This window comes from Diachasma alloeum, unplaced genomic scaffold (assembly GCF_001412515.2).
Source record: "Diachasma alloeum isolate Michigan unplaced genomic scaffold, Dall2.0 Dall_scaffold_00176, whole genome shotgun sequence".
Lineage (NCBI taxonomy): Eukaryota > Metazoa > Arthropoda > Insecta > Hymenoptera > Braconidae > Diachasma > Diachasma alloeum.
The window spans coordinates 1,345,171-1,358,729 of NW_021680342.1; the positions used below are offsets into that span (position 1 = coordinate 1,345,171).

General features: G+C 38.3%; 1 protein-coding gene across 2 annotated transcripts in view; it reads right to left on the minus strand.

Annotated features, from left to right (window-relative positions):
* Positions 1-13,559, minus strand: part of LOC107036277 (insulin-like receptor) — a 52,515-nt gene that overhangs the window by 37,091 nt on the left and 1,865 nt on the right. The window contains exon 1 of one of the 2 annotated variants that reach the window (XM_015254109.1): positions 3,120-3,202. The exons of the other annotated variant lie outside the window; for it this stretch is intronic. The gene's annotated coding sequence lies outside the window, so the exon portion shown is untranslated. Of the gene's footprint in view, positions 1-3,119; positions 3,203-13,559 lie in introns of those variants that run through there. 2 annotated transcript variants of the gene reach the window in all.

The following is a 13,559-nucleotide window of genomic DNA, read 5'->3' on the forward strand; positions in this document are numbered from 1 at the left end:
GGGGGCGGAGGAGGAGGAGGAGGAGGGGGTGAAAAAAGATATGAGTTGATAGCTCGTGAAAACAATTTCCCGGATGCGAACCACTGAGTGTTGTCGAACTCAACGGTGTGTATACTTCTCCAGTACCCGTGAACCAGCCTCGGACGTACTCGGGTGAAATCGGTAGTTGGAATCTCCTTCCCGCAAATGTCTCACCAGTCCCTAACCCCCGTGGTTATTCGCGTCTCTACGTATTTTCCCTCCATTTATCGCACAAATTTATCTTATTCTTTGTTAATAATAATGACAGACATCGGTTGAACGTTGTACCTTTCTCTGGTTCATGCATTTCAATTAACATTCGCTCAGGCGGTGTTTTTTTTTCATAGCAGTAATGCTGTATTCAATGTATTTTAATGAGGGTTATACTGAAGCAGGGGAATTGCATTAAAATTACAACTTCAAGTTGTTGTGAAGTTGGCAGGCATGCCAACAGCTGCAAACTTTTTTGGTTCGGTGCTAGGGGTGATCGCACTGAAATTTCAAAATAGCAGGGGTTTTATCCGTCGTGCTGATGAGTCTACTACTTCTGCTTTAATGTAAAAAATAAGGGAAATTAGGGTGTTTTTATTTTTCATCGCTCGGAAAGAGGCTTTAGAGGAATGGACACTTCATGACGCAATTCGCAAAAGATTGGCTTAAATTTGGGTTTTCACAAGAAAAAATTTGCTCAAGTATAACTAACTGAAGATTTTTTAAATCTTTTTTTTGGTTTTTGGTAATTTTTCTCGAAATTGATGAGGAATTATTCAAGTATAATTTTTTTAGATTTCTCTCATCATATTCTGAAAAAAAATAATCCGAAAAATCTTAAAAATCGTACTTTAATGATTTATGGTGTAATTGAATATTACTAATATTTTAAATTTTTCACATGAGCCAATTTTGTTTAAAAAAAATCTAAGAACTCAAAAACTTGTTTTCCCATTTTCTCATGTTTCTCATGTTTTCTCACTTTTTTTCCATTAAAACTGAAGCAGTAAACTGATCAGCGCGATACATAAATGCACCTGTGATTCCGAAATTTCAGGGTGGCCTCCTTTTAAATGGGGAGAAATAATTATTCCACTTCGTGAAGCCCAAGGTCTCGCTGATGAATAATGGCAATTAATTGATAAAAACAATTGTCTGTTTCCTGATGATACAATAAAAATATATAAAGTTGAGAATCCCTGGCGTCTGAGGGTGTTTGGGTGAACCAGGGCGTAGGTGGATTATGCAAGTAGTGGGGAGAGTTTGGAGTGAGAGAGAAATATCGAGAGGGAGAATAAGAGAGAAAGGTAAATGTTGTGCGACTGGTTGTGCGACAAGGGGGAGAATAGGAAATGGAAGTGAAGATAGTGTGATACTACGCCGCAGTGTAAGGGGCGCCCGATCGATCACGGCCAAAACATTGCCACATGCCCGGCTACCGTGCCATACCCGTGAGCAACCTCGATGCGCTTATTGCGACGTGAAAACTATCCTGTGCACATGACCCGTTTCCCTCCAAACTTGTCAAACAAAACACAAATTTTAGTGGAACATTAATATTCAGAAACAAAATGTCTTGAATTTTCCATTTTTCCCCGAATTTTCCTGATTTTTCTGAATTTTCACAGAACACTGTTAGAAAAAAAAAAAAGGAAATTTCGTGGGCAGTTGACCACTAATTTTCAGGAGAGTGGCACTGAATGCGATTGAGGGAAAAATTTTCACTGAAAATTCTGTAAAATTCCAGAATTTTAAGCAACATAAAAACGAGAATTTCTTAATTTATTTGAATTTCCAATCTAATATGAATATTCAGTGTCAAATGACATTGAATTTTCAGTGAAACCTGAAATTTCATTTTTTTTCTCTAAATCACATTCAGTGTCGCTGTCCCGAAAATTCTAGGCCATATTTACCGTTCTCTTTGCTTTTTCCACGAAATTTTGAATTTTCAATAATGAAATTCCTTGAAATTTCAGTGGTAATTAAATTCGATAAAAATTTTCTGAATTTGGCACGGAAAATTCAGCCGAAAATTGTTAACAGTGTGAAACCAATGAAGTAACCAAGCGACCAACAATAGACAAAACCAAATTCATCCGGTTACTTTCGTTATGACAATCACGAAACAGAGTTCACCCCCGTGAACTCCAGTTGATTCCTGGAAATCGCATCGGTTATTGCGTTACTGTTTATTACCACCTCGTATTTCCCCTCTCCATTACCAAGAATTTTCATTCCAGGAGTTCGCAGAACAGTTGGCAAATTACAGACACCTAATTTACGTTTACAGTACTATATGAAATACTGAAATACCCTGAAAATAATTCTAGTACGATGTGAGAAAGAAAAATTGAAACGTTTTAAGAATTATCACAGTGTCACGCTATGACGTCAAACCACGTTGTTTACTCAGAGGAAAAAAGGAACAGCGTCGACATTAAATAGACTGCACTCCGTTTGTCCATTAAATTCTTAGCTCGCATGACGTACATTGGCGTTTGGTTGACGATAGTGTCCGATTGTATGACAATTTCAAGACAAGTGAATGAAAAGCATGTGATTAACTTTCCATTTAATACTCATTTCAAGCTGTTTTGCTAGTACCAAGACACCCCGATAATCAACCAAATAAACTCTATCGAGACATTTACCTATTTGAATCTCGTCAGTGTCAAACCTGTTTAACCAAAGAGAAACGATAAAAGGAGAATAATGTAACTTGCTTTCCCTCAGAACCTGCAATTCCCCGAGACCGTCAAGGGGTCAATGCATTGTTGAAACAAGTTTCAACCATCACACTGTCTGAATGCAGTTGTGATAATTCCAAAGAGAATAAATAATTCAACGAATTCATCCATGATTGATTCAATTTTCCAATCCTCGTTTCTCCATTGGTGCGTAGAAGTGTTCATTGTTTACATCTCATGTTCATTAGCGCGCAATTATATTCGCCAATTGAAATCCCCGGACGAGTAAACAAAAACCCCAACAAAATCGAGTCGAGTAAATAAACCGTTCAGCCTGCAACTCACTAAATAATAACACACCACAGTGATTGAAGATAATGATTTACTGTAATGATACGTCTAGAGAGACTCTTTTACCAGACGATAGCTTCCGGTTATCCGAAGCTAAGAGGCACCTACACCAACCAGTGACGTTTCCCTTTGTATTTGTGTTTGCGCCGTTTCACATTGTGTTTTGATATTTCACTGAGAAAAGACGAGGTTGAATGTACCATGAATATTTCAATGCCAGCCGTTTTACCGAGAATTTGAAAGGCCACCCCCGCTGCTATCACCGATAAAAATAATACCATACGGTGTGTGTATGTGTGTGTGTGAGGCCCCCCTATCGATATAAACAATCCTCTCTCGTTTCTATTGTTCAACTAGTCATTTCTCCGCGTTATCAAGTTATACGTTATCACCATGACACACAAATTATCTTCACCAATGTCTGTAATAGGATCAACAAGTACCACTGCACTAGATCTGCACTGTTAATCATCCCCAGATGTGATGGCACTGTTTTTACGATTGTGTCACAACGCTAGAGTCTGCTTAGCCGGTCTCTGTTACCCATTAATTTTCACTAGAAAAACGAAATAATAACAATTCGCAATTACTAATACACATTGCCACGATTTATTGTCTGGATAAAACGAGTAACATGCGCCGCGCCTTTCACGAAGCAAACTGCGGTGCGATGGACGACGCTAGCCACTGTACCGAGGGGGGTTGTTAGGGATGTGTATACGACGCTAACGGAGGGGTAAGAAATTGCGCAGTAAGGAATTGAACCATAAAAAGGGGAGGGGAACGCCGCCCTCCTGGATCTTCCGTAACAACCGTCTCATAACAAAGCGAATAAGTATATTTTGATTCATCTCTGCTTCATTTCCGTAATTGTTGATGATTTTCATCAAGTGACAGTTTCACGGAAATTTCAAGGAAATCGGTCATTGAAAATTGACATTTTTCTGGAAAAAACTATCAATTTCCACTTCATTCGGGGCAACTTCAGGAAAATGTTATTCTGAATTTTGAATTCATTAAAACTTCAATCTTCTTTGGTTTGAATATTCATATTTTGATTGAAAATTCAAACAAGTTGGAGAACTCTCGTCTTGCTGCTGTTGAAAAAATTAAAATTCTATTGAATTTTCCGAGATATTAAAAATTACACGACATTTTTATCTCCTGGAAATGAGTACTAAACTCTTCATTAAATTCTAATTTTCTCCAAGTGTTGGTTTTCCCCACCGGTAAATAGTGTGCAATTAACCGATGAGAGCATTGTTTGGATAAAGTTGAAATGGGCACACAAAAGTAATACAATTATTGGGACAAGGCTGTTTTCTATTCTCTGTTATGGCGCCTTGAGGGCTCAAGAAACGATTTTACTCTGTGCGCAGCTCGAAGAAAACGCGAAGGTGAGATATATGTTGGTATACAAGACGAAGTGGAGGGAGATAGAGAGAGGGTTGCGGAGAAGAGACGGAATGCACAGCGTCGCGACGCCGGTGTACCGACTTTGGGTTCCTCGCTTTTTAACTGCACACTTGGCTCACTAGTTACCGTAGGACGGAACAGAGGGAGACTCAGCGGTTGAGGAGCGCGGTAAAATCTTCCTATTCGCCTTTTTTCCCTCTTCACAGCACGTTTTCTATCTCTGTTTCACGGGTTATTCCACCTCTTGTTAGATCAACTTTGTAGACGCACCACCGTGGATGCTCCTTGGAAGTGGGAAATTTCACTTGTCCCAGTTGAATAACTGGCGTGAGACGTCCTTTCGCTGCGCCATTAAAAACTGGCTTCTTCGGTTTATTCTATGTATAGATTTTAATACTGTCTCGTCGTTCCAGACACTATTTCGTTGTTCCCACAAGTTATTGGCCTCTTACTTTTTAGTCACGGCGAATATAGACACAAATGTCTATCAATCATGCGCTCGGAAAGTATTGGAATGCCGTTGGGAGAGGGGAATTGTGAGTTTGGGTGTTTTCAATTTCTTTGGGAGAGATGACCATGAACAATTACTGCCGACTCCAGCAAATTGCGAACTTCCGAGGCTCCGGGGAACCCATTTCTGGGGAACTCGTGACCCTTGGCATTTGGGGTGGCCAATTTCATGTTAGAAAAAATTGAAATTTCATGGACAGTTTAGTCGTGATTTCCAGAAGAGCTAAGTGCAGAGGGAAAAAATCATCGAGTTTCAAATATCACAGAAAATTCAGTTGAATAGGGAACTTGCATGAATTTTTTTCAATTCTCTGATCTCAAGTTTGGAACCTGAATAATTCATTTTTCACTCACAAACGTTCGAAGTATTGCTCATTAATTCACAGTTAATTGTTAAATGTTGAAGATTTGCAACGCTTTGAAATCGCTAGCGACGTTACACAGACGGTCGAGTCCTGGACCAATCACAGAATGGCTCGAGCCGACCTAGCCCAAGCTTGAGGTACCCCTCGGCCAATGGAGGACGACAACTCCCCACTCTCTTCGTTTTCGAACAATGAAGCGTTACCTGACCGTCTTCGCGACGTCATGACCGAAAAATTGGCCTCGAAAACGACTGATTTTCAATTAATTATCATAAGACATCTACGCAGTATGCCTCCATAATTTTTGCCGTTTAGCTAGGGGAATTTGAAAGAATTGAGCTCCATGCAATTTTGTTGAATCTTCAATCAAAACATGAATATTCAAGATCAAATTACGCTAAAAACTTTATTAATCGAAATTTCAAGATTATATTTACCTGGACTGTGTCGATTTCTATTAATTTTTTGGAAATAATTGAAATGAAATTTACTGTTTCTATTAATTGCTCCATAAAACTGTGAATTTCCACTGACAAAATTTCTTGAAATTCCAGTAGAAGTGTCAATCGATGCAAATTGCTGACAATGTTGTGGGTGTCCAATGGATTATTAGTTTTTATATTTGTATAAATTTAATCTCTATCAATACGCAATATGCAATTTCATGAACGTGTTTTTACTACAGCATAATTCCTAAAATTCTTAAAGAAAACTTATTTTAGAAAAGTTATTTTCGACAAATGAATTATTTTTTCCCAAGTTATATGAAACCGTCCGTCACGCGACGTTGCCGGAAACTCGCTAAACGCGCCCGGGCAGTGTAGAGTAAATTCGGCAATGCTGGAGCCTGAATAGCCCGCGCGGCAAATCCCCGCCAATTTCACAAGTTGCAATGTCGCGTATGAGGATCAGACTACAGTTAAAAATCGACCAAGTCGCTGAGTTCACTTAGACTAAATTTTCGGCTCGTGGGAGTGTGCGTAAAATGCAGAATAAATTTACTAGAATTATGAAAAATAAAATGTATGGGGAGTGGAATAACGATTTCGATCAGGTTTAGAAGGCCACGTGGGCGTTTCTACGCTTGTAGTGGTATAAATCTCTACCTCAATAACCTAAATGCCTGATAATAGGAAGGATGCCCTCCCACGCATGTTTTTTCGGCTTTCCACGTATCAAGTAACAATGGGGAATGTAGAGATACATCGAAGCGGTTAAACAGCACCACTCGAATATTCTCACGATCCATCCACTTCGGGAGGATGAACTCCGAGCGATTCGAAAACCGGCTTCAGATGCAGCCACAGCGAGTCGCCCGAACAGAGACTCTGTGGTTTGCGTTCGTGAAGCAGAAAGTATCCGGATCTTCGTCCCCCGCTTCAGTTACATACTTCTACAGCTCCATGGACGAGCACTGTCTGGCCGGTATATCTATAGGAAATGATATATTTGTGTGCACTGTCGAAGGAACATTATTCCAAGCCTGTGTTTTGTAATTATAGATGCTTTCGTATCTTCCACTGCTCTCTAGATTGTTTTTTCGTTGAATAATTGCAGCCCCATTTTCAGAATTACAGGGAGGCTTTTTTCATTAATCCTTGCTATCATATTTGAGTCTATTCCTTCGATGTGGTAGTATGATTATTGGAGAATAACACTCGATATGGATATAGTGGTGGTGAGTGTCTGTACGGGGAAAGGGTTAATATAAGTTGTCCCGAAGATATGAGCAGAAATTGACGAACAAAAGTTGACTTGTAAAGTACAAAAGTAAGGAAAATAGTTCTTTTTGTCATGACTTTTGGAAGACGTCCAGTTAAATTTGATCTCTCGTGTAGAGAGGCATGAAAACTCCTCATACTGTCATTTTGAGCGGTAAGACGATGAGAATTTTCCAACTTTGGTGAATCTCCAATCAAAATATGGGTATTCAGTATTTTATTAACTGAAAATTTGGGAATATATTCTTTATTAAGGTGCTTTCTCAGTCAGTTATATGGGAGCAGTCGACAATGTACAGAAAATTTGAAATTTTGAGGAAAATTTTTTTAAATAGAAATATGTCGCAAGAAGTCCGAATGTCCCATGAATTTTCGGGAGACGGGAAAAATGGCGGTGAAACATAACAGCAACGAGAGAAGGTTAGAATGCAGAGGGTTAGCTTCGCTGTAGCTCCTATATTAAATCGAAGCACATCAACACCAACTTCGTTCAACAAAAATGCGTTGTTGCCGAATCTCAGACGATACTTTTAATTTATGAAGATCATAAAAAAAATTGAAGATAAAAATAGTCGTCGGTCGAATAATTATGAGTCATAAATAAAAAGGAACCCGATCGGCAAAATTTCCATTCACTCATGAACCTTTAAAATTTTCATATTTTTTTTTCGGACGATTTTTTCGGCATCTTTGATGTTTACCCCCACTGTATACCCCAAAATTAGACTGAGAAAGTACCTGAAATAATTGAAGCTAAAGTTACAGATTCCATTGATTTTTTCATCAGACTGTGAATTTTCAATGAGAAAATTCCTTCAAATTTCAGTGCAATTGTCACATGATAAAAAATTCTAGCGATGTTGTGGGCGTCCAATGAATTAATTTTTACATTTGGACAGATTTAATTTTGTTTAATAAACGATATTTAGTTTCATGACTCATTTTTTCCTCAAATAATGATATCATCATGTTCTTTATTTTATTTCTTCGATGTAGGAGTAGGAGTAAATTTCATGTCATTTTGTTTCTGAATATTCATGTTCCACTGAAAATTCAATCAAGTTGTGAAATTTCCATTTCACTCCCACTGAAAACTCATGACTTTCCGTGAATTCTACTTAAAACTTCACATTTCATGACCATTTTTTCCCTAAATCGGATTCAATGTCACTCTCATGAGATTTCCTACGATATCTTCCATGAAATTAACAAAAATTTCTAACAGTCTACGTAAATGCACTTACGGCAACCAAAATGAATCTACTCAAATCTCTAATACTTCTTGAAAGGAGAACACAGAACGCATGCTCGACAACCGTCTTGAGAATGAAATTCCACTCAAACCGTTCTGAGTTATTGGTTATTGAAACGCGCTTATTCTCCTCAACCGTCACCTGAATCTCACTCGTCCTTGTTTCGACGCGTCCATGCATTGACGGTAGATAAGAGTCTCTAACTTCTTCGGAGCGAGAGTGTCAATTCCCAGAACAAAGCGTTCACCGAGAGCACCCAGTGCTTTCTCAGGAGTTGCTGAGAGGGAGAAAAATACATATATTTGTCTCCGTCACTTTGAAGTTACAGATACTTGACTGTGCTACTTCCACCGAAGATTTGAAACTGAAAGAAACTTTGAGGGAACAGACATCAAGTTTCTCCGCGAATAATGCTTGCAAATAATCGGTGATCAATTATTGATTGATGCATCGATCGAACCTGATTACAGAGCCCAGTACCGACATTAATTCAAGACTAAAAATTAGTCCGGTTTGTTGGTCGCTCGCTCCGCTCGCTCTCATTGCGGTTGGGTTGAAGTGGTTGTGACCACTTACGAATCGGATCAATAACTTCCCGACCAATTCCTAATTTTCTTTTTGAAACGGCTGAGACGATTTTGCTCAGAATCCAATCGAAATAACCAATCGAATAACATGTAGATGCATCGACCGTACTAAAAGAACTCAAAACCCATCATTATTCTCGGTAAAATGGTTAAATCTTGAAAAAAAAACTCATTTTTTTCCATTTTTTCACAAGTTTTATGCGAATAACTAACGAACCGCGGAGACGGTCGTCTTCATAACCTAATCAGTTCTAAGTCGTTGTTCAGAAGACATTGTTGGACAAAATTTTGGACACATACGCACACACATACCGCCACGTCTTCGAAAACGTACCAGAATGATTCACATTCGATTTTCGGGGTCATTACCCCGAAACTTCCTCCCTTCGACTCGGGAAGTTAAAAATCTTGTACCCACCGTCACCCATCCGCCAATACTATGAATATTTAATAATTGTCGTCGTGAAGAAGATCGATGAATTCTATGATCGAATAAAATACTTGCGAAGAAGTTCGATACACAATTTGAATATTAACTGTGACACGTGGCACTCCCACAATCCCAATCTTCCCCACACCACTAACTAACTACTTCCACAAGGCTTCACACAATATCGTGCCGTTTATTTTCAGTCTCCTCATCCTCTCCATGTTGAAGCTCTTCATCACTTCACACCTCACGCCACTACACGTGACAAGCGAAGTTCAAACTAGGGAAACAGAGACTCCAAGTTGAACAACTACTTCTCTCTATTGATCACTATAAATCTTAATGACAGAGTTTGCTATCGAAGCGAATTTGATAACTAAATAATAACTGACAATGAATTTTATTTGTCCCATATTTCCTCGGCTTCATTCTCCCTCAAGTGCGCATTATTTTTTTCTATTCGTCCCCTTACGCTGACTCCAAACTGTTTATTTAGTGCAGTCAATGACGCGCAAAAGCCATTGCATATTCCCTCGATAATGTTGCACTTCAAAGCACACACAGCACACACCTACCCCCATCCTTCTTTCTTTTGAAACTCAACCCATATACACCACACGTGCCCATTGATGCCCTCACTGAAGTTGAAAAATAAAATGAACAAAAACATTTCTGCTCTCATTCACGTTGCGTGACAGAGAGAAAGAGTGAGTAAAAAAGAGATGGGGACAGAAAAAGAGGAAGGGAGAGTGAAAAAACCACAATCCTTGATAATCGAGTTTGTGGTTTTGCGTGAACTTCCGACAGTGGCAGACGCGCCAGGCGCCTCTTAATCCCCCGGTGGTTCGAGTGCTCGATTCATTAACTAACATCTTGATCGTGAAACTTGGCTTCCGTTAGTTATCTCGTTATCAATAACAAAATTCTTCAAGATCTGTCACCGTTTTATTTATCTACAATTTGGGAACAAGTACTTTGATTTTTGTGGACATTTCGTTTACTGCGTGGACAGTATTTTTGATAGTCCGACGTAACTCTGAAAAAGGTTTATAATCGTAATAAAATAATTTTATTACACGCATTAAAACCAATGTCGTGTCTTCTGGTGCGATAACTTATCATTTGTGTTTTTTTCTTTTTCGAACCACTAGAAATGATAGAAACTCTAAAGTCAAGTGCATTCTTATTATCAATTGCTGCTGAGTATTTGAAAAAAGAAAATATTGAAGCAATTAATTGAATTCCCAGTGTATCAGCATTTTTAAGAAAACGGGGGAAATTCAGCAAATTATTGAAAGAAAATGATTATTTTACACAGTCTGTTACAAAGACCTTGATATTTTGCTTCGAAGTTGTCGATACAATGTGTAGTAGTTGACACGAAGTGGCAAAATGTCAAAGCAAGATATAAATGAAAGATTGAGAAATGTTGAACTTTAAAACATCTATCGCGCATTAATTATCACATTTTCTGACTCATATTCAACCGATTTTTTTTATAATTTCATCATTGCGTTGGTGGTTTAAGTGAAGCAGTACTTATGAAAAGTGCAGTATACATTCACTACCTCAACGGAAAGTTCATTGCAGACGTGGGAAACCAATGTCGTCTAACCCAACGTGATAACTTATCAATGGTTTTTTTGCTTTTAAACTACTACGAGTCGTAGAATCTCTAAAGCCAAATGTACACTTAGTAGTAATTACTCGCAAGACGTGACGTAGAAATCATGAGATGCTGATAAATAGTTATTTAATAAATAGTTATTGCACTATATTCCGAGACCCGCTCCTGCATTCGGGCCCAAAAAAAACATTCACATCTTGTCTGACATCTCTGCTATGAAGTCTGATTTTAAACTCTCGAAGTAGAGTTCCAGAAAAGGAACCACAGTTCGACACATCTCATACGTTAATCTAGACTGATATTCGTATTCAACGAATTCATATTTTGAGAAAATTATTTACTAGTCTGCTGTTTGCATATCACTTATCAATTGATTCGATGTGTCTAGTTTATTGTCTAGATTTATTTTGAGAAGTAGAAGTTGAGGGTCCACGATCTCTCATATAACCACGGTAGAATTTACCTTGAATCCACGGAAAAACGTCGGGTATATCCACGGTCAAAGTTACCGTGGAGCGTGTAAATAGACACTGCCAAACCTAAGGTATCACGAGATATCGATGTACACCACGGAAGGCGGTGGTTTTATATGTTCGAATTTTGATGTATTATTGTTGAAAAGAGAAGAAAATTGGAGGAATTATGTAATGCAACTATAGGCATGTCACAAATTTATGTTAATAAAATCAAATTTACGTTAATGAAATCTGAGTTGAGTGACGAAAGTTCGAATGTTAGAGATGAGTAAATGATTTACGAACATTGAACCCCAAACAAACGGCGTCTCCTCGACATTCATTATCTATTATCTATGCAATATTTTTTGAAAATCGAAGTATATCAAATAATTCATTGTAAGTATTAAAAGCCAATGTAATGTCATCCATCAGGATAACATATCAATTGGTTTTTCTTTTCTCTACTTACTATGAGTGACAGAACATTTAGTAGCACTTTTGTCAGCAATTGCTCACAATCTAAGGGACGATCAGATATACCGATGTATTGGAATTTTTATGTACTAGTGTCAGAGGGGGAGGAAAATTTGGTGAATGATTCAATGGAAATCGCAGGCGTGTTACAAAGTCCTTGATACCCCACCTCAAAGAAACCTCAGCGAAATGTATGGTAATCAAGTTGAAGTGGCAAAATGTCACAGTAGTAGATATATAAATGATTTAGAATCATTGAACTTTACAACAACTGCTCTTATTCCGGACGTAGTTCATTGTTTTTTCATGTAAACAGAGTGTTATTGTGATAGTACGATCACCCCACTTTTTCCTCGACACACGTGTACGCGTAGTGAGAACGCAGGTGGGGAGGGTGGATAAGAGGAGAAATGGCGGGGAGCGATGACTTCCGTGTCGAAATTACATTCTCGGGAGCCTTCGGCAAAGCAAACAACAAACACCGAGTGGAATTGCGGAAAAGCCAAATTACTTTTTTTCCACTACTGTAACGATTTTTTTTTATTAATTCAATGGTAACGATTGTCCTTGCCAAAATACTAAAAGTGATTTATTGACTATTTATTATCACCTACAATTTAAATGTCGAACCTACAATGTCACAACTTTGTACTGTACGTGGAAATGAATTTTCATAGTGATTACGCTTTCGTGTGAACACGTTTGCTTTCGTCATGGACATTATGGACATTATTTTGCAAGGTGTTTCGTTCACATATGATTTCACGTTTCTACGTCACATGAGAACAATGGAAAAACATGACAAGCATGCTTTTTTCTTCCGCAATGTTTTCGATACCCAAAAAGTATTTTACACTGTTGGAAATTTTGTGAAATTTCATGGAAGATATTATAGTAATTCTCGTGAGAGTGACATTGAATTGGATTTAGGGGAAAATGGTTAATGAAATTTCACGTTTTAGGTAGAATTTAAGGAACATAAATTCAATGGGATATGAATATTCAGAAACAATATGACATGAATGTTCAATTTATCCCCGAATTTTCACGTAATAATCGAACTGAAAAATCAAGCATTTTATTGATTTCCACATCATTTGAACGGAAAGTCAATGAAATATTCGATTGTTCAATGACAATATTTCATGAAATTTCAGTGGAAATTGACCACTATAAAAATTTTCGCGATGTCGCCCCGAAAATTCAGACGAAAATTATTAACAGTATAACCGACTTCAAAGAACGACGAAAATCATGAAAAATGCACCCGGGAATGCAAATACTCCCACCCAAGAATGTCCTATGAATCATATCTCCACGCGATTCCAACAAATCTCACGTTCTCCAAGATTACCCAGAAAAAGCATTCGATCATGAATGAAATAAGCGAAATGATAAAACCCCATCTATTCGCCGAACAATTTTATTTGCCAATGATTCTCCGAAAGCCGCTGAATCACAAGCTCTCCTACTAAAACTATACATTGAAAATTCGCAGGACTTGGAGTGAATTTAACCGAGAATACTGAAACCCTGTCTTGAGAATAAAGATGCATTCATCTGTGTCGTGGCAGGTCGTGAGGCCGCGCTCTGTCGCGTTCCGCATCTGGTCATTGACTGCACAAAAATACCCTGTAGTCTACGGCTCTCCCCCCCCCCCCCCCC